The 18,932-nt window shown below is 38.5% G+C and overlaps 2 non-coding genes across 2 annotated transcripts; both read left to right on the top strand.

Annotated features, from left to right (window-relative positions):
- The first annotated feature begins 15,778 nt into the window (after positions 1-15,778).
- On the top strand, positions 15,779-15,851 carry trnav-cac (transfer RNA valine (anticodon CAC)). The gene has a single exon. It is a non-coding gene; the product is annotated as a tRNA-Val (tRNA).
- A 2,789-nt stretch (positions 15,852-18,640) lies between these two features.
- Positions 18,641-18,713, top strand: trnav-cac (transfer RNA valine (anticodon CAC)). The gene has a single exon. It is a non-coding gene; the product is annotated as a tRNA-Val (tRNA).
- Positions 18,714-18,932: the final 219 nt, after the last annotated feature.

Below are 18,932 nucleotides of genomic sequence, written 5' to 3'. Positions count from 1 at the left end.
GTGGTTTTTGCAAGGACTAAACCAAATTTTACTGATATTCACTGCATGTATTTGAATTTCCAATATAAGGCATTTATGAAAGAAAGCACTTTTTCCACCCGGTTTCAAACCAGGGACCTTTCGCGTGTTAAGCGAACGTGATAACCACTACACTACAGAAACTGCCGCATGTGATTTTTGCAAGGACTAAACCAAATTTTACTGATATTCACATCATTTATTTGAATTTCAAAATAAAGCATTTATGAAAGCAACTATTCACTGTTATAAATACAGTTCTTACTGAATGTGTCAAAGAGCACTGTTTCCACCCGGTTTTGAACCGGGGACCTTTCGCATGTTAAGCGAACGTGATAACCACTACACTACAGAAACTGCTGCATGCAATTTCTGCAAGGACTAAACCAAATTTTACTGATATTCACTGCATGTCTTTGAATTTCCAAAATAAGGCATTTATGAAAGCAACTATTCACTGTTATAAATACAGTTCTTACTGAATGTGTCAAAGAGCACTGTTTCCACCCGGTTTCGAACCGGGGACCTTTCGCGTGTAAAGCGAACGTGAAAACCACTACACTACAGAAACTGCCGCATGTGCTTTTTGCAAGGACTAAACCAAATTTTACTGCTATTCACTGCATGTATTTGAATTTCCAAAATATTATTATTCTCTGTTATAAATACAGTTCTTACTGAATGTGTCAAAGAGCACTGTTTCCACCCGGTTTTGAACCGGGGACCTTTCGCATGTGAAGCGAATGTGATAACCACTACACTACAGAAACTGCTGCATGTGGTTTTTGCAAGGACTAAACCAAATTTTACTGATATTCACTGCATGTTTTTGAATTTCCAAAATAAGGCATTTATGAAAGAATGCACTGTTTCCACCCGGTTTTGAACCGGGGACCTTTCGCGTGTGAAGCGAATGTGATAACCACTACACTACAGAAACTGCCGCATGTGATTTTTGCAAGGACTAAACCAAATTTTACTGATATTCACTGCATGTCTTTGAATTTCCAAAATAAGGCATTTATGAAAGCAACTATTCACTGTTATGAATACAGTTCTTACTGAATGTGTCAAAGAGCACTGTTTCCACCCGGGGACCTTTCGCGTGTAAAGCGAACGTGATAACCACTACACTACAGAAACTGCCGCATGTGATTTTTGCAAGGACTAAACCAAATTTTACTGATATTCACTGCATGTCTTTGAATTTCCAAAATAAGGCATTTATGAAAGCAACTATTCACTGTTATAAATACAGTTCTTACTGAATGTGTCAAAGAGCACTGTTTCCACCCGGTTTTGAACCGGGGACCTTTCACGTGTTAAGCGAACGTGATAACCACTACACTACAGAAACTGCCGCATGTGATTTTTGCAAGGACTAAACCAAATTTTACTGATATTCACTGCATGTCTTTGAATTTCCAAAATAAGGCATTTATGAAAGCAACTATTCACTGTTATAAATACAGTTCTTACTGAATGTGTCAAAGAGCACTGTTTCCACCCGGGGACCTTTCGCGTGTAAAGCGAAAGTGATAACCACTACACTACAGAAACTGCCGCATGTGATTTTTGCAAGGACTAAACCAAATTTTACTGATATTCACTGCATGTCTTTGAATTTCCAAAATAAGGCATTTATGAAAGCAACTATTCACTGTTATGAATACAGTTCTTACTGAATGTGTCAAAGAGCACTGTTTCCACCCGGGGACCTTTCGCGTGTAAAGCGAACGTGATAACCACTACACTACAGAAACTGCCGCATGTGATTTTTGCAAGGACTAAACCAAATTTTACTGATATTCACTGCATGTCTTTGAATTTCCAAAATAAGGCATTTATGAAAGCAACTATTCACTGTTATAAATACAGTTCTTACTGAATGTGTCAAAGAGCACTGTTTCCACCCGGTTTCGAACCGGGGACCTTTCGCGTGTGAAGCGAATGTGATAACCACTACATTACAGAAATCGCTGCATGTGGTTTTTGCAAGGACTAAACCAAATTTTACTGATATTCACTGCATGTATTTGAATTTCCAATATAAGGCATTTATGAAAGAAAGCACTTTTTCCACCCGGTTTCAAACCAGGGACCTTTCGCGTGTTAAGCGAACGTGATAACCACTACACTACAGAAACTGCCGCATGTGATTTTTGCAAGGACTAAACCAAATTTTACTGATATTCACATCATTTATTTGAATTTCAAAATAAAGCATTTATGAAAGCAACTATTCACTGTTATAAATACAGTTCTTACTGAATGTGTCAAAGAGCACTGTTTCCACCCGGTTTTGAACCGGGGACCTTTCGCATGTTAAGCGAACGTGATAACCACTACACTACAGAAACTGCTGCATGCAATTTCTGCAAGGACTAAACCAAATTTTACTGATATTCACTGCATGTCTTTGAATTTCCAAAATAAGGCATTTATGAAAGCAACTATTCACTGTTATAAATACAGTTCTTACTGAATGTGTCAAAGAGCACTGTTTCCACCCGGTTTCGAACCGGGGACCTTTCGCGTGTAAAGCGAACGTGAAAACCACTACACTACAGAAACTGCCGCATGTGCTTTTTGCAAGGACTAAACCAAATTTTACTGCTATTCACTGCATGTATTTGAATTTCCAAAATATTATTATTCTCTGTTATAAATACAGTTCTTACTGAATGTGTCAAAGAGCACTGTTTCCACCCGGTTTCGAACCGGGGACCTTTCGCGTGTGAAGCGAATGTGATAACCACTACACTACAGAAACTGCTGCATGTGGTTTTTGCAAGGACTAAACCAAATTTTACTGATATTCACTGCATGTTTTTGAATTTCCAAAATAAGGCATTTATGAAAGAATGCACTGTTTCCACCCGGTTTTGAACCGGGGACCTTTCGCGTGTTAAGCGAACGTGATAACCACTACACTACAGAAACTGCCGCATGTGATTTTTGCAAGGACTAAACCAAATTTTACTGCTATTCACTGCATGTATTTGAATATCCAAAATATTATTATTCTCTGTTATAAATACAGTTCTTACTGAATGTGTCAAAGAGCACTGTTTCCACCCGGTTTCGAACCGGGGACCTTTCGCGTGTGAAGCGAATGTGATAACCACTACATTACAGAAATCGCTGCATGTGGTTTTTGCAAGGACTAAACCAAATTTTACTGATATTCACTGCATGTATTTGAATTTCCAATATAAGGCATTTATGAAAGAAAGCACTTTTTCCACCCGGTTTCAAACCAGGGACCTTTCGCATGTTAAGCGAACGTGATAACCACTCCACTACAGAAACTGCCGCATGTGATTTTTGCAAGGACTAAACCAAATTTTACTGATATTCACTGCATGTATTTGAATTTCCAATATAAGGCATTTATGAAAGAAAGCACTTTTTCCACCCGGTTTCAAAACAGGGACCTTTCGCGTGTTAAGCGAACGTGATAACCACTACACTACAGAAACTGCCGCATGTGATTTTTGCAAGGACTAAACCAAATTTTACTGATATTCACATCATTTATTTGAATTTCAAAATAAAGCATTTATGAAAGCAACTATTCACTGTTATAAATACAGTTCTTACTGAATGTGTCAAAGAGCACTGTTTCCACCCGGTTTCGAACCGGGGACCTTTCGCGTGTAAAGCGAAAGTGATAACCACTACACTACAGAAACTGCCGCATGTGATTTTTGCAAGGACTAAACCAAATTTTACTGATATTCACTGCATGTCTTTGAATTTCCAAAATAAGGCATTTATGAAAGCAACTATTCACTGTTATGAATACAGTTCTTACTGAATGTGTCAAAGAGCACTGTTTCCACCCGGGGACCTTTCGCGTGTAAAGCGAACGTGATAACCACTACACTACAGAAACTGCCGCATGTGATTTTTGCAAGGACTAAACCAAATTTTACTGATATTCACTGCATGTCTTTGAATTTCCAAAATAAGGCATTTATGAAAGCAACTATTCACTGTTATAAATACAGTTCTTACTGAATGTGTCAAAGAGCACTGTTTCCACCCGGGGACCTTTCGCGTGTAAAGCGAAAGTGATAACCACTACACTACAGAAACTGCCGCATGTGATTTTTGCAAGGACTAAACCAAATTTTACTGATATTCACTGCATGTCTTTGAATTTCCAAAATAAGGCATTTATGAAAGCAACTATTCACTGTTATGAATACAGTTCTTACTGAATGTGTCAAAGAGCACTGTTTCCACCCGGGGACCTTTCGCGTGTAAAGCGAACGTGATAACCACTACACTACAGAAACTGCCGCATGTGATTTTTGCAAGGACTAAACCAAATTTTACTGATATTCACTGCATGTCTTTGAATTTCCAAAATAAGGCATTTATGAAAGCAACTATTCACTGTTATAAATACAGTTCTTACTGAATGTGTCAAAGAGCACTGTTTCCACCCGGTTTCGAACCGGGGACCTTTCGCGTGTGAAGCGAATGTGATAACCACTACATTACAGAAATCGCTGCATGTGGTTTTTGCAAGGACTAAACCAAATTTTACTGATATTCACTGCATGTATTTGAATTTCCAATATAAGGCATTTATGAAAGAAAGCACTTTTTCCACCCGGTTTCAAACCAGGGACCTTTCGCGTGTTAAGCGAACGTGATAACCACTACACTACAGAAACTGCCGCATGTGATTTTTGCAAGGACTAAACCAAATTTTACTGATATTCACATCATTTATTTGAATTTCAAAATAAAGCATTTATGAAAGCAACTATTCACTGTTATAAATACAGTTCTTACTGAATGTGTCAAAGAGCACTGTTTCCACCCGGCTTCGAACCGGGGACCTTTCGCGTGTAAAGCGAACGTGAAAACCACTACACTACAGAAACTGCCGCATGTGCTTTTTGCAAGGACTAAACCAAATTTTACTGCTATTCACTGCATGTATTTGAATTTCCAAAATATTATTATTCTCTGTTATAAATACAGTTCTTACTGAATGTGTCAAAGAGCACTGTTTCCACCCGGTTTCGAACCGGGGACCTTTCGCATGTGAAGCGAATGTGATAACCACTACACTACAGAAACTGCTGCATGTGGTTTTTGCAAGGACTAAACCAAATTTTACTGATATTCACTGCATGTTTTTGAATTTCCAAAATAAGGCATTTATGAAAGAATGCACTGTTTCCACCCGGTTTTGAACCGGGGACCTTTCGCGTGTTAAGCGAACGTGATAACCACTACACTACAGAAACTGCCGCATGTGATTTTTGCAAGGACTAAACCAAATTTTACTGATATTCACTGCATGTCTTTGAATTTCCAAAATAAGGCATTTATGAAAGCAACTATTCACTGTTATGAATACAGTTCTTACTGAATGTGTCAAAGAGCACTGTTTCCACCCGGGGACCTTTCGCGTGTAAAGCGAACGTGATAACCACTACACTACAGAAACTGCCGCATGTGATTTTTGCAAGGACTAAACCAAATTTTACTGATATTCACTGCATGTCTTTGAATTTCCAAAATAAGGCATTTATGAAAGCAACTATTCACTGTTATAAATACAGTTCTTACTGAATGTGTCAAAGAGCACTGTTTCCACCCGGTTTTGAACCGGGGACCTTTCACGTGTTAAGCGAACGTGATAACCACTACACTACAGAAACTGCCGCATGTGATTTTTGCAAGGACTAAACCAAATTTTACTGATATTCACTGCATGTCTTTGAATTTCCAAAATAAGGCATTTATGAAAGCAACTATTCACTGTTATAAATACAGTTCTTACTGAATGTGTCAAAGAGCACTGTTTCCACCCGGGGACCTTTCGCGTGTAAAGCGAAAGTGATAACCACTACACTACAGAAACTGCCGCATGTGATTTTTGCAAGGACTAAACCAAATTTTACTGATATTCACTGCATGTCTTTGAATTTCCAAAATAAGGCATTTATGAAAGCAACTATTCACTGTTATGAATACAGTTCTTACTGAATGTGTCAAAGAGCACTGTTTCCACCCGGGGACCTTTCGCGTGTAAAGCGAACGTGATAACCACTACACTACAGAAACTGCCGCATGTGATTTTTGCAAGGACTAAACCAAATTTTACTGATATTCACTGCATGTCTTTGAATTTCCAAAATAAGGCATTTATGAAAGCAACTATTCACTGTTATAAATACAGTTCTTACTGAATGTGTCAAAGAGCACTGTTTCCACCCGGTTTCGAACCGGGGACCTTTCGCGTGTGAAGCGAATGTGATAACCACTACATTACAGAAATCGCTGCATGTGGTTTTTGCAAGGACTAAACCAAATTTTACTGATATTCACTGCATGTATTTGAATTTCCAATATAAGGCATTTATGAAAGAAAGCACTTTTTCCACCCGGTTTCAAACCAGGGACCTTTCGCGTGTTAAGCGAACGTGATAACCACTACACTACAGAAACTGCCGCATGTGATTTTTGCAAGGACTAAACCAAATTTTACTGATATTCACATCATTTATTTGAATTTCAAAATAAAGCATTTATGAAAGCAACTATTCAGTGTTATAAATACAGTTCTTACTGAATGTGTCAAAGAGCACTGTTTCCACCCGGTTTTGAACCGGGGACCTTTCGCATGTTAAGCGAACGTGATAACCACTACACTACAGAAACTGCTGCATGCAATTTCTGCAAGGACTAAACCAAATTTTACTGATATTCACTGCATGTCTTTGAATTTCCAAAATAAGGCATTTATGAAAGCAACTATTCACTGTTATAAATACAGTTCTTACTGAATGTGTCAAAGAGCACTGTTTCCACCCGGTTTCGAACCGGGGACCTTTCGCGTGTAAAGCGAACGTGAAAACCACTACACTACAGAAACTGCCGCATGTGCTTTTTGCAAGGACTAAACCAAATTTTACTGCTATTCACTGCATGTATTTGAATTTCCAAAATATTATTATTCTCTGTTATAAATACAGTTCTTACTGAATGTGTCAAAGAGCACTGTTTCCACCCGGTTTCGAACCGGGGACCTTTCGCGTGTGAAGCGAATGTGATAACCACTACATTACAGAAATCGCTGCATGTGGTTTTTGCAAGGACTAAACCAAATTTTACTGATATTCACTGCATGTATTTGAATTTCCAATATAAGGCATTTATGAAAGAAAGCACTTTTTCCACCCGGTTTCAAACCAGGGACCTTTCGCGTGTTAAGCGAACGTGATAACCACTACACTACAGAAACTGCCGCATGTGATTTTTGCAAGGACTAAACCAAATTTTACTGATATTCACATCATTTATTTGAATTTCAAAATAAAGCATTTATGAAAGCAACTATTCACTGTTATAAATACAGTTCTTACTGAATGTGTCAAAGAGCACTGTTTCCACCCGGTTTCGAACCGGGGACCTTTCGCGTGTAAAGCGAACGTGAAAACCACTACACTACAGAAACTGCCGCATGTGCTTTTTGCAAGGACTAAACCAAATTTTACTGCTATTCACTGCATGTATTTGAATTTCCAAAATATTATTATTCTCTGTTATAAATACAGTTCTTACTGAATGTGTCAAAGAGCACTGTTTCCACCCGGTTTCGAACCGGGGACCTTTCGCATGTGAAGCGAATGTGATAACCACTACACTACAGAAACTGCTGCATGTGGTTTTTGCAAGGACTAAACCAAATTTTACTGATATTCACTGCATGTTTTTGAATTTCCAAAATAAGGCATTTATGAAAGAATTCACTGTTTCCACCCGGTTTTGAACCGGGGACCTTTCGCGTGTTAAGCGAACGTGATAACCACTACACTACAGAAACTGCCGCATGTGATTTTTGCAAGGACTAAACCAAATTTTACTGATATTCACTGCATGTCTTTGAATTTCCAAAATAAGGCATTTATGAAAGCAACTATTCACTGTTATGAATACAGTTCTTACTGAATGTGTCAAAGAGCACTGTTTCCACCCGGGGACCTTTCGCGTGTAAAGCGAACGTGATAACCACTACACTACAGAAACTGCCGCATGTGATTTTTGCAAGGACTAAACCAAATTTTACTGATATTCACTGCATGTCTTTGAATTTCCAAAATAAGGCATTTATGAAAGCAACTATTCACTGTTATAAATACAGTTCTTACTGAATGTGTCAAAGAGCACTGTTTCCACCCGGTTTTGAACCGGGGACCTTTCACGTGTTAAGCGAACGTGATAACCACTACACTACAGAAACTGCCGCATGTGATTTTTGCAAGGACTAAACCAAATTTTACTGATATTCACTGCATGTCTTTGAATTTCCAAAATAAGGCATTTATGAAAGCAACTATTCACTGTTATAAATACAGTTCTTACTGAATGTGTCAAAGAGCACTGTTTCCACCCGGGGACCTTTCGCGTGTAAAGCGAAAGTGATAACCACTACACTACAGAAACTGCCGCATGTGATTTTTGCAAGGACTAAACCAAATTTTACTGATATTCACTGCATGTCTTTGAATTTCCAAAATAAGGCATTTATGAAAGCAACTATTCACTGTTATGAATACAGTTCTTACTGAATGTGTCAAAGAGCACTGTTTCCACCCGGGGACCTTTCGCGTGTAAAGCGAACGTGATAACCACTACACTACAGAAACTGCCGCATGTGATTTTTGCAAGGACTAAACCAAATTTTACTGATATTCACTGCATGTCTTTGAATTTCCAAAATAAGGCATTTATGAAAGCAACTATTCACTGTTATAAATACAGTTCTTACTGAATGTGTCAAAGAGCACTGTTTCCACCCGGTTTCGAACCGGGGACCTTTCGCGTGTGAAGCGAATGTGATAACCACTACATTACAGAAATCGCTGCATGTGGTTTTTGCAAGGACTAAACCAAATTTTACTGATATTCACTGCATGTATTTGAATTTCCAATATAAGGCATTTATGAAAGAAAGCACTTTTTCCACCCGGTTTCAAACCAGGGACCTTTCGCGTGTTAAGTGAACGTGATAACCACTACACTACAGAAACTGCCGCATGTGATTTTTGCAAGGACTAAACCAAATTTTACTGATATTCACATCATTTATTTGAATTTCAAAATAAAGCATTTATGAAAGCAACTATTCAGTGTTATAAATACAGTTCTTACTGAATGTGTCAAAGAGCACTGTTTCCACCCGGTTTTGAACCGGGGACCTTTCGCATGTTAAGCGAACGTGATAACCACTACACTACAGAAACTGCTGCATGCAATTTCTGCAAGGACTAAACCAAATTTTACTGATATTCACTGCATGTCTTTGAATTTCCAAAATAAGGCATTTATGAAAGCAACTATTCACTGTTATAAATACAGTTCTTACTGAATGTGTCAAAGAGCACTGTTTCCACCCGGTTTCGAACCGGGGACCTTTCGCGTGTGAAGCGAATGTGATAACCACTACACTACAGAAACTGCTGCATGTGGTTTTTGCAAGGACTAAACCAAATTTTACTGATATTCACTGCATGTTTTTGAATTTCCAAAATAAGGCATTTATGAAAGAATGCACTGTTTCCACCCGGTTTTGAACCGGGGACCTTTCGCGTGTTAAGCGAACGTGATAACCACTACACTACAGAAACTGCCGCATGTGATTTTTGCAAGGACTAAACCAAATTTTACTGATATTCACTGCATGTCTTTGAATTTCCAAAATAAGGCATTTATGAAAGCAACTATTCACTGTTATGAATACAGTTCTTACTGAATGTGTCAAAGAGCACTGTTTCCACCCGGGGACCTTTCGCGTGTAAAGCGAACGTGATAACCACTACACTACAGAAACTGCCGCATGTGATTTTTGCAAGGACTAAACCAAATTTTACTGATATTCACTGCATGTCTTTGAATTTCCAAAATAAGGCATTTATGAAAGCAACTATTCACTGTTATGAATACAGTTCTTACTGAATGTGTCAAAGAGCACTGTTTCCACCCGGTGACCTTTCGCGTGTAAAGCGAACGTGATAACCACTACACTACAGAAACTGCCGCATGTGATTTTTGCAAGGACTAAACCAAATTTTACTGATATTCACTGCATGTCTTTGAATTTCCAAAATAAGGCATTTATGAAAGCAACTATTCACTGTTATAAATACAGTTCTTACTGAATGTGTCAAAGAGCACTGTTTCTACCCGGTTTCGAACCGGGGACCTTTCGCGTGTGAAGCGAATGTGATAACCACTACATTACAGAAATCGCTGCATGTGGTTTTTGCAAGGACTAAACCAAATTTTACTGATATTCACTGCATGTATTTGAATTTCCAATATAAGGCATTTATGAAAGAAAGCACTTTTTCCACCCGGTTTCAAACCAGGGACCTTTCGCGTGTTAAGCGAACGTGATAACCACTACACTACAGAAACTGCCGCATGTGATTTTTGCAAGGACTAAACCAAATTTTACTGATATTCACTGCATGTCTTTGAATTTCCAAAATAAGGCATTTATGAAAGCAACTATTCACTGTTATAAATACAGTTCTTACTGAATGTGTCAAAGAGCACTGTTTCCACCCGGTTTTGAACCGGGGACCTTTCACGTGTTAAGCGAACGTGATAACCACTACACTACAGAAACTGCTGCATGCATTTTCTGCAAGGACTAAACCAAATTTGACTGATATTCACTGCATGTCTTTGAATTTCCAAAATAAGGCATTTATGAAAGCAACTATTCACTGTTATAAATACAGTTCTTACTGAATGTGTCAAAGAGCACTGTTTCCACCCGGTTTCGAACCGGGGACCTTTCGCGTGTAAAGCGAACGTGAAAACCACTACACTACAGAAACTGCCGTATGTGCTTTTTGCAAGGACTAAACCAAATTTTACTGCTATTCACTGCATGTATTTGAATTTCCAAAACATTATTATTCTCTGTTATAAATACAGTTCTTACTGAATGTGTCAAAGAGCACTGTTTCCACCCGGTTTTGAACCGGGGACCTTTCGCATGTTAAGCGAACGTGATAACCACTACACTACAGAAACTGCTGCATGCAATTTCTGCAAGGACTAAACCAAATTTTACTGATATTCACTGCATGTCTTTGAATTTCCAAAATAAGGCATTTATGAAAGCAACTATTCACTGTTATAAATACAGTTCTTACTGAATGTGTCAAAGAGCACTGTTTCCACCCGGTTTCGAACCGGGGACCTTTCGCGTGTAAAGCGAACGTGAAAACCACTACACTACAGAAACTGCCGCATGTGCTTTTTGCAAGGACTAAACCAAATTTTACTGCTATTCACTGCATGTATTTGAATTTCCAAAATATTATTATTCTCTGTTATAAATACAGTTCTTACTGAATGTGTCAAAGAGCACTGTTTCCACCCGGTTTCGAACCGGGGACCTTTCGCGTGTGAAGCGAATGTGATAACCACTACACTACAGAAACTGCTGCATGTGGTTTTTGCAAGGACTAAACCAAATTTTACTGATATTCACTGCATGTTTTTGAATTTCCAAAATAAGGCATTTATGAAAGAATGCACTGTTTCCACCCGGTTTTGAACCGGGGACCTTTCGCGTGTTAAGCGAACGTGATAACCACTACACTACAGAAACTGCCGCATGTGATTTTTGCAAGGACTAAACCAAATTTTACTGATATTCACTGCATGTCTTTGAATTTCCAAAATAAGGCATTTATGAAAGCAACTATTCACTGTTATGAATACAGTTCTTACTGAATGTGTCAAAGAGCACTGTTTCCACCCGGGGACCTTTCGCGTGTAAAGCGAACGTGATAACCACTACACTACAGAAACTGCCGCATGTGATTTTTGCAAGGACTAAACCAAATTTTACTGATATTCACTGCATGTCTTTGAATTTCCAAAATAAGGCATTTATGAAAGCAACTATTCACTGTTATGAATACAGTTCTTACTGAATGTGTCAAAGAGCACTGTTTCCACCCGGTGACCTTTCGCGTGTAAAGCGAACGTGATAACCACTACACTACAGAAACTGCCGCATGTGATTTTTGCAAGGACTAAACCAAATTTTACTGATATTCACTGCATGTCTTTGAATTTCCAAAATAAGGCATTTATGAAAGCAACTATTCACTGTTATAAATACAGTTCTTACTGAATGTGTCAAAGAGCACTGTTTCTACCCGGTTTCGAACCGGGGACCTTTCGCGTGTGAAGCGAATGTGATAACCACTACATTACAGAAATCGCTGCATGTGGTTTTTGCAAGGACTAAACCAAATTTTACTGATATTCACTGCATGTATTTGAATTTCCAATATAAGGCATTTATGAAAGAAAGCACTTTTTCCACCCGGTTTCAAACCAGGGACCTTTCGCGTGTTAAGCGAACGTGATAACCACTACACTACAGAAACTGCCGCATGTGATTTTTGCAAGGACTAAACCAAATTTTACTGATATTCACTGCATGTCTTTGAATTTCCAAAATAAGGCATTTATGAAAGCAACTAATCACTGTTATAAATACAGTTCTTACTGAATGTGTCAAAGAGCACTGTTTCCACCCGGTTTTGAACCGGGGACCTTTCACGTGTTAAGCGAACGTGATAACCACTACACTACAGAAACTGCTGCATGCATTTTCTGCAAGGACTAAACCAAATTTGACTGATATTCACTGCATGTCTTTGAATTTCCAAAATAAGGCATTTATGAAAGCAACTATTCACTGTTATAAATACAGTTCTTACTGAATGTGTCAAAGAGCACTGTTTCCACCCGGTTTCGAACCGGTGACCTTTCGCGTGTGAAGCGAATGTGATAACCACTACACTACAGAAACTGCTGCATGCATTTTCTGCAAGGACTAAACCAAATTTTACTGATATTCACTGCATGTTTTTGAATTTCCAAAATAAGGCATTTATGAAAGAATGCACTGTTTCCACCCAGTTTTGAACCGGGGACCTTTCGCGTGTTAAGCGAACGTGATAACCACTACACTACAGAAACTGCCGCATGTGATTTGTGCAAGGACTAAACCAAATTTTACTGATATTCACTGCATGTCTTTGAATTTCCAAAATAAGGCATTTATGAAAGCAACTATTCACTGTTATGAATACAGTTCTTACTGAATGTGTCAAAGAGCACTGTTTCCACCCGGGGACCTTTCGCGTGTAAAGCGAACGTGATAACCACTACACTACAGAAACTGCCGCATGTGATTTTTGCAAGGACTAAACCAAATTTTACTGATATTCACTGCATGTCTTTGAATTTCCAAAATAAGGCATTTATGAAAGCAACTATTCACTGTTATGAATACAGTTCTTACTGAATGTGTCAAAGAGCACTGTTTCCACCCGGTGACCTTTCGCGTGTAAAGCGAACGTGATAACCACTACACTACAGAAACTGCCGCATGTGATTTTTGCAAGGACTAAACCAAATTTTACTGATATTCACTGCATGTCTTTGAATTTCCAAAATAAGGCATTTATGAAAGCAACTATTCACTGTTATAAATACAGTTCTTACTGAATGTGTCAAAGAGCACTGTTTCTACCCGGTTTCGAACCGGGGACCTTTCGCGTGTGAAGCGAATGTGATAACCACTACATTACAGAAATCGCTGCATGTGGTTTTTGCAAGGACTAAACCAAATTTTACTGATATTCACTGCATGTATTTGAATTTCCAATATAAGGCATTTATGAAAGAAAGCACTTTTTCCACCCGGTTTCAAACCAGGGACCTTTCGCGTGTTAAGCGAACGTGATAACCACTACACTACAGAAACTGCCGCATGTGATTTTTGCAAGGACTAAACCAAATTTTACTGATATTCACTGCATGTCTTTGAATTTCCAAAATAAGGCATTTATGAAAGCAACTATTCACTGTTATAAATACAGTTCTTACTGAATGTGTCAAAGAGCACTGTTTCCACCCGGTTTTGAACCGGGGACCTTTCACGTGTTAAGCGAACGTGATAACCACTACACTACAGAAACTGCTGCATGCATTTTCTGCAAGGACTAAACCAAATTTGACTGATATTCACTGCATGTCTTTGAATTTCCAAAATAAGGCATTTATGAAAGCAACTATTCACTGTTATAAATACAGTTCTTACTGAATGTGTCAAAGAGCACTGTTTCCACCCGGTTTCGAACCGGGGACCTTTCGCGTGTAAAGCGAACGTGAAAACCACTACACTACAGAAACTGCCGTATGTGCTTTTTGCAAGGACTAAACCAAATTTTACTGCTATTCACTGCATGTATTTGAATTTCCAAAACATTATTATTCTCTGTTATAAATACAGTTCTTACTGAATGTGTCAAAGAGCACTGTTTCCACCCGGTTTCGAACCGGGGACCTTTCGCGTGTGAAGCGAATGTGATAACCACTACACTACAGAAACTGCAGCATGTGGTTTTTGCAAGGACTAAACCAAATTTTACTGATATTCACTGCATGTTTTTGAATTTCCAAAATAAGGCATTTATGAAAGAATGCACTGTTTCCACCCGGTTTTGAACCGGGGACCTTTCGCGTGTTAAGCGAACGTGATAACCACTACACTACAGAAACTGCCGCATGTGATTTTTGCAAGGACTAAACCAAATTTTACTGATATTCACTGCATGTCTTTGAATTTCCAAAATAAGGCATTTATGAAAGCAACTATTCACTGTTATGAATACAGTTCTTACTGAATGTGTCAAAGAGCACTGTTTCCACCCGGGGACCTTTCGCGTGTAAAGCGAACGTGATAACCACTACACTACAGAAACTGCCGCATGTGATTTTTGCAAGGACTAAACCAAATTTTACTGATATTCACTGCATGTCTTTGAATTTCCAAAATAAGGCATTTATGAAAGCAACTATTCACTGTTATGAATACAGTTCTTACTGAATGTGTCAAAGAGCACTGTTTCCACCCGGTGACCTTTCGCGTGTAAAGCGAACGTGATAACCACTACACTACAGAAACTGCCGCATGTGATTTTTGCAAGGACTAAACCAAATTTTACTGATATTCACTGCATGTCTTTGAATTTCCAAAATAAGGCATTTATGAAAGCAACTATTCACTGTTATAAATACAGTTCTTACTGAATGTGTCAAAGAGCACTGTTTCTACCCGGTTTCGAACCGGGGACCTTTCGCGTGTGAAGCGAATGTGATAACCACTACATTACAGAAATCGCTGCATGTGGTTTTTGCAAGGACTAAACCAAATTTTACTGATATTCACTGCATGTATTTGAATTTCCAATATAAGGCATTTATGAAAGCAACTATTCACTGTTATAAATACAGTTCTTACTGAATGTGTCAAAGAGCACTGTTTCCACCCGGTTTTGAACCGGGGACCTTTCACGTGTTAAGCGAACGTGATAACCACTACACTACATAAATGCCTTACTTTGGAAATTCAAAGACATGAATTGAATATCAGTAAAATTTGGTTTAGTCCTTGCAAGAATCACATGCAGCAGTTTCTGTAGTGTAGTGGTTATCACGTTTGCTTAACACGCGAAAGGTCCCCGGTTCGAAACCGGGTGGAAACAGTGCTCTTTAACACATTCAGTAAGAACTGTATTTATCACAGTGAATAGTTGCTTTCATAAATGCCTTATTTTGGAAATTCAAATAAATGATGTGAATATCAGTAAAATTTGGTTTAGTCCTTGAAAAACCACAAGCAGCAGTTTCTGTAGTGTAGTGGTTATCACATTCGCTTCACACGCGAAAGGTCCCCGGTTCGAAACCGGGTGGAAACAGTGCTCTTTGACACATTCAGTAAGAACTGTATTAATAACAGTGAATAGTTGCTTTCATAAATGCCTTATTTTGGAAATTCAAATAAATGATGTGAATATCAGTAAAATTTGGTTTAGTCCTTGCAAAAAACACATGCGGCAGTTTCTGTAGTGTAGTGGTTATCACGTTCGCTTAACACGCGAAAGGTCCCTGGTTTGAAACCGGGTGGAAAAAGTGCTTTCTTTCATAAATGCCTTATATTGGAAATTCAAATACATGCAGTGAATATCAGTAAAATTTGGTTTAGTCCTTGCAAAAACCACATGCAGCGATTTCTGTAGTGTAGTGGTTATCACGTTCGCTTTACACGCGAAAGGTCCCCGGTTCGAAACCGGGTGGAAACAGTGCTCTTTGACACATTCAGTAAGAACTGCATTTATAACAGTGAATAGTTGCTTTCATAAATGCCTTATTTTGGAAATTCAAAGACATGCAGTGAATATCAGTAAAATTTGGTTTAGTCCTTGCAAAAATCACATGCGGCAGTTTCTGTAGTGTAGTGGTTATCACTTTCGCTTTACACGCGAAAGGTCCCCGGTTCGAAAACGGGTGGAAACAGTGCACTTTGACACATTCAGTAAGAACTGTATTTATAACAGTGAATAGTTGCTTTCATAAATGCCTTATTTTGGAAATTCAAAGACATGCAGTGAATATCAGTAAAATTTGGTTTAGTCCTTGCAAAAATCACATGCAGCAGTTTCTGTAGTGTAGTGGTTATCACGTTCGCTTAACACGCGAAAGGTCCCCGGTTCAAAACCGGGTGGAAACAGTGCTCTTTGACACATTCAGTAAGAACTGTATTTATAACAGTGAACAGTTGCTTTCATAAATGCCTTATTTTGGAAATTCAAATAAATGATGTGAATATCAGTAAAATTTGGTTTAATCCTTGCAAAAACCACATGCAGCAGTTGCTGTAGTGTAGTGGTTATCACATTCGCTTCACACGCGAAAGGTCACTGGTTCGAAACCGGGTTGAAACAGTGCTCTTTGACACATTCAGTAAGAACTGTATTTATAACAGTGAATAGTCGCTTTCATAAATGCCTTATTTTGGAAATTCAAAGACATGCAGTGAATATCAGTAAAATTTGGTTTAGTCCTTGCAAAAATCACATGCAGCAGTTTCTGTAGTGTAGTGGTTATCACGTTTGCTTAACACGCGAAAGGTCCCCGGTTCGAAACCGGGTGGAAACAGTGCTCTTTGACACATTCAGTAAGAACTGTATTTATAACAGTGAATAGTTGCTTTCATAAATGCTTTATTTTGGAAATTCAAATAAATCATGTGAATATCAGTAAAATCTGGTTTAGTCCTTGCAAAAATCACATGCGGCAGTTTCTGTAGTGTAGTGGTTATCACGTTCGCTTAACACGCGAAAGGTCCCTGGTTTGAAACCGGGTGGAAAAAGTGCTTTCTTTCATAAATGCCTTATATTGGAAATTCAAATACATGCAGTGAATATCAGTAAAATTTGGTTTAGTCCTTGCAAAAACCACATGCAGCGATTTCTGTAGTGTAGTGGTTATCACATTCGCTTTACACGCGAAAGGTCCCCGGTTCGAAACCGGGTGGAAACAGTGCTCTTTGACACATTCAGTAAGAACTGTATTCATAACAGTGAATAGTTGCTTTCATAAATGCCTTATTTTGGAAATTCAAAGACATGCAGTGAATATCAGTAAAATTTGGTTTAATCCTTGCAAAAACCACATGCAGCAGTTTCTGTAGTGTAGTGGTAATCACATTTGCTTCACACGCGAAAGGTCACTGGTTCGAAACCGGGTTGAAACAGTGCTCTTTGACACATTCAGTAAGAACTGTATTTATAACAGTGAATAGTTGCTTTCATAAATGCCTTATTTTGGAAATTCAAAGACATGCAGTGAATATCAGTAAAATTTGGTTTAGTCCTTGCAAAAATCACATGCAGCAGTTTCTGTAGTGTAGTGGTTATCACGTTTGCTTAACACGCGAAAGGTCCCCGGTTCGAAACCGGGTGGAAACAGTGCTCTTTGACACATTCAGTAAGAACTGTATTTATAACAGTGAATAGTTGCTTTCATAAAAGCCTTATTTTGGAAATTCAAAGACATGCAGTGAATATCAGTAAAATTTGGTTTAGTCCTTGCAAAAACCACATGCTGCAGTTTCTGTAGTGTAGTGGTTATCACATTCGCTTCACACGCGAAAGTCCCTGGTTTGAAACCGGGTGGAAACAGTGCATTCTTTCATAAATGCCTTATTTTGGAAATTCAAATACATGCAGTGAATATCAGTAAAATTTGGTTTAGTCCTTGCAAAAACCACATGAAGCAGTTATTGTAGTGTAGTGGTTATCACATTCGCTTCACACGCGAAAGGTCCCCGGTTCGAAACCGGGTGGAAACAGTGCTCTTTGACACATTCAGTAAGAACTCTATTCATAACAGTGAATAGTTGCTTTCATAAATGCCTTACTTTGGAAATTCAAAGACATGAATTGAATATCAGTAAAATTTGGTTTAGTCCTTGCAAGAATCACATGCAGCAGTTTCTGTAGTGTAGTGGTTATCACGTTTGCTTAACACGCGAAAGGTCCCCGGTTCGAAACCGGGTGGAAACAGTGCTCTTTAACACATTCAGTAAGAACTGTATTTATCACAGTGAATAGTTGCTTTCATAAATGCCTTATTTTGGAAATTCAAATAAATGATGTGAATATCAGTAAAATTTGGTTTAGTCCTTGAAAAACCACAAGCAGCAGTTTCTGTAGTGTAGTGGTTATCACATTCGCTTCACACGCGAAAGGTCCCCGGTTCGAAACCGGGTGGAAACAGTGCTCTTTGACACATTCAGTAAGAACTGTATTAATAACAGTGAATAGTTGCTTTCATAAATGCCTTATTTTGGAAATTCAAATAAATGATGTGAATATCAGTAAAATTTGGTTTAGTCCTTGCAAAAAACACATGCGGCAGTTTCTGTAGTGTAGTGGTTATCACGTTCGCTTAACACGCGAAAGGTCCCTGGTTTGAAACCGGGTGGAAAAAGTGCT

This window comes from Salvelinus alpinus, chromosome 3 (assembly GCF_045679555.1).
Source record: "Salvelinus alpinus chromosome 3, SLU_Salpinus.1, whole genome shotgun sequence".
NCBI lineage: Eukaryota > Metazoa > Chordata > Actinopteri > Salmoniformes > Salmonidae > Salvelinus > Salvelinus alpinus.
The sequence above is the reverse complement of the archived record's forward strand: the minus strand, read 5'-3'. Positions and strand labels throughout refer to the sequence as shown.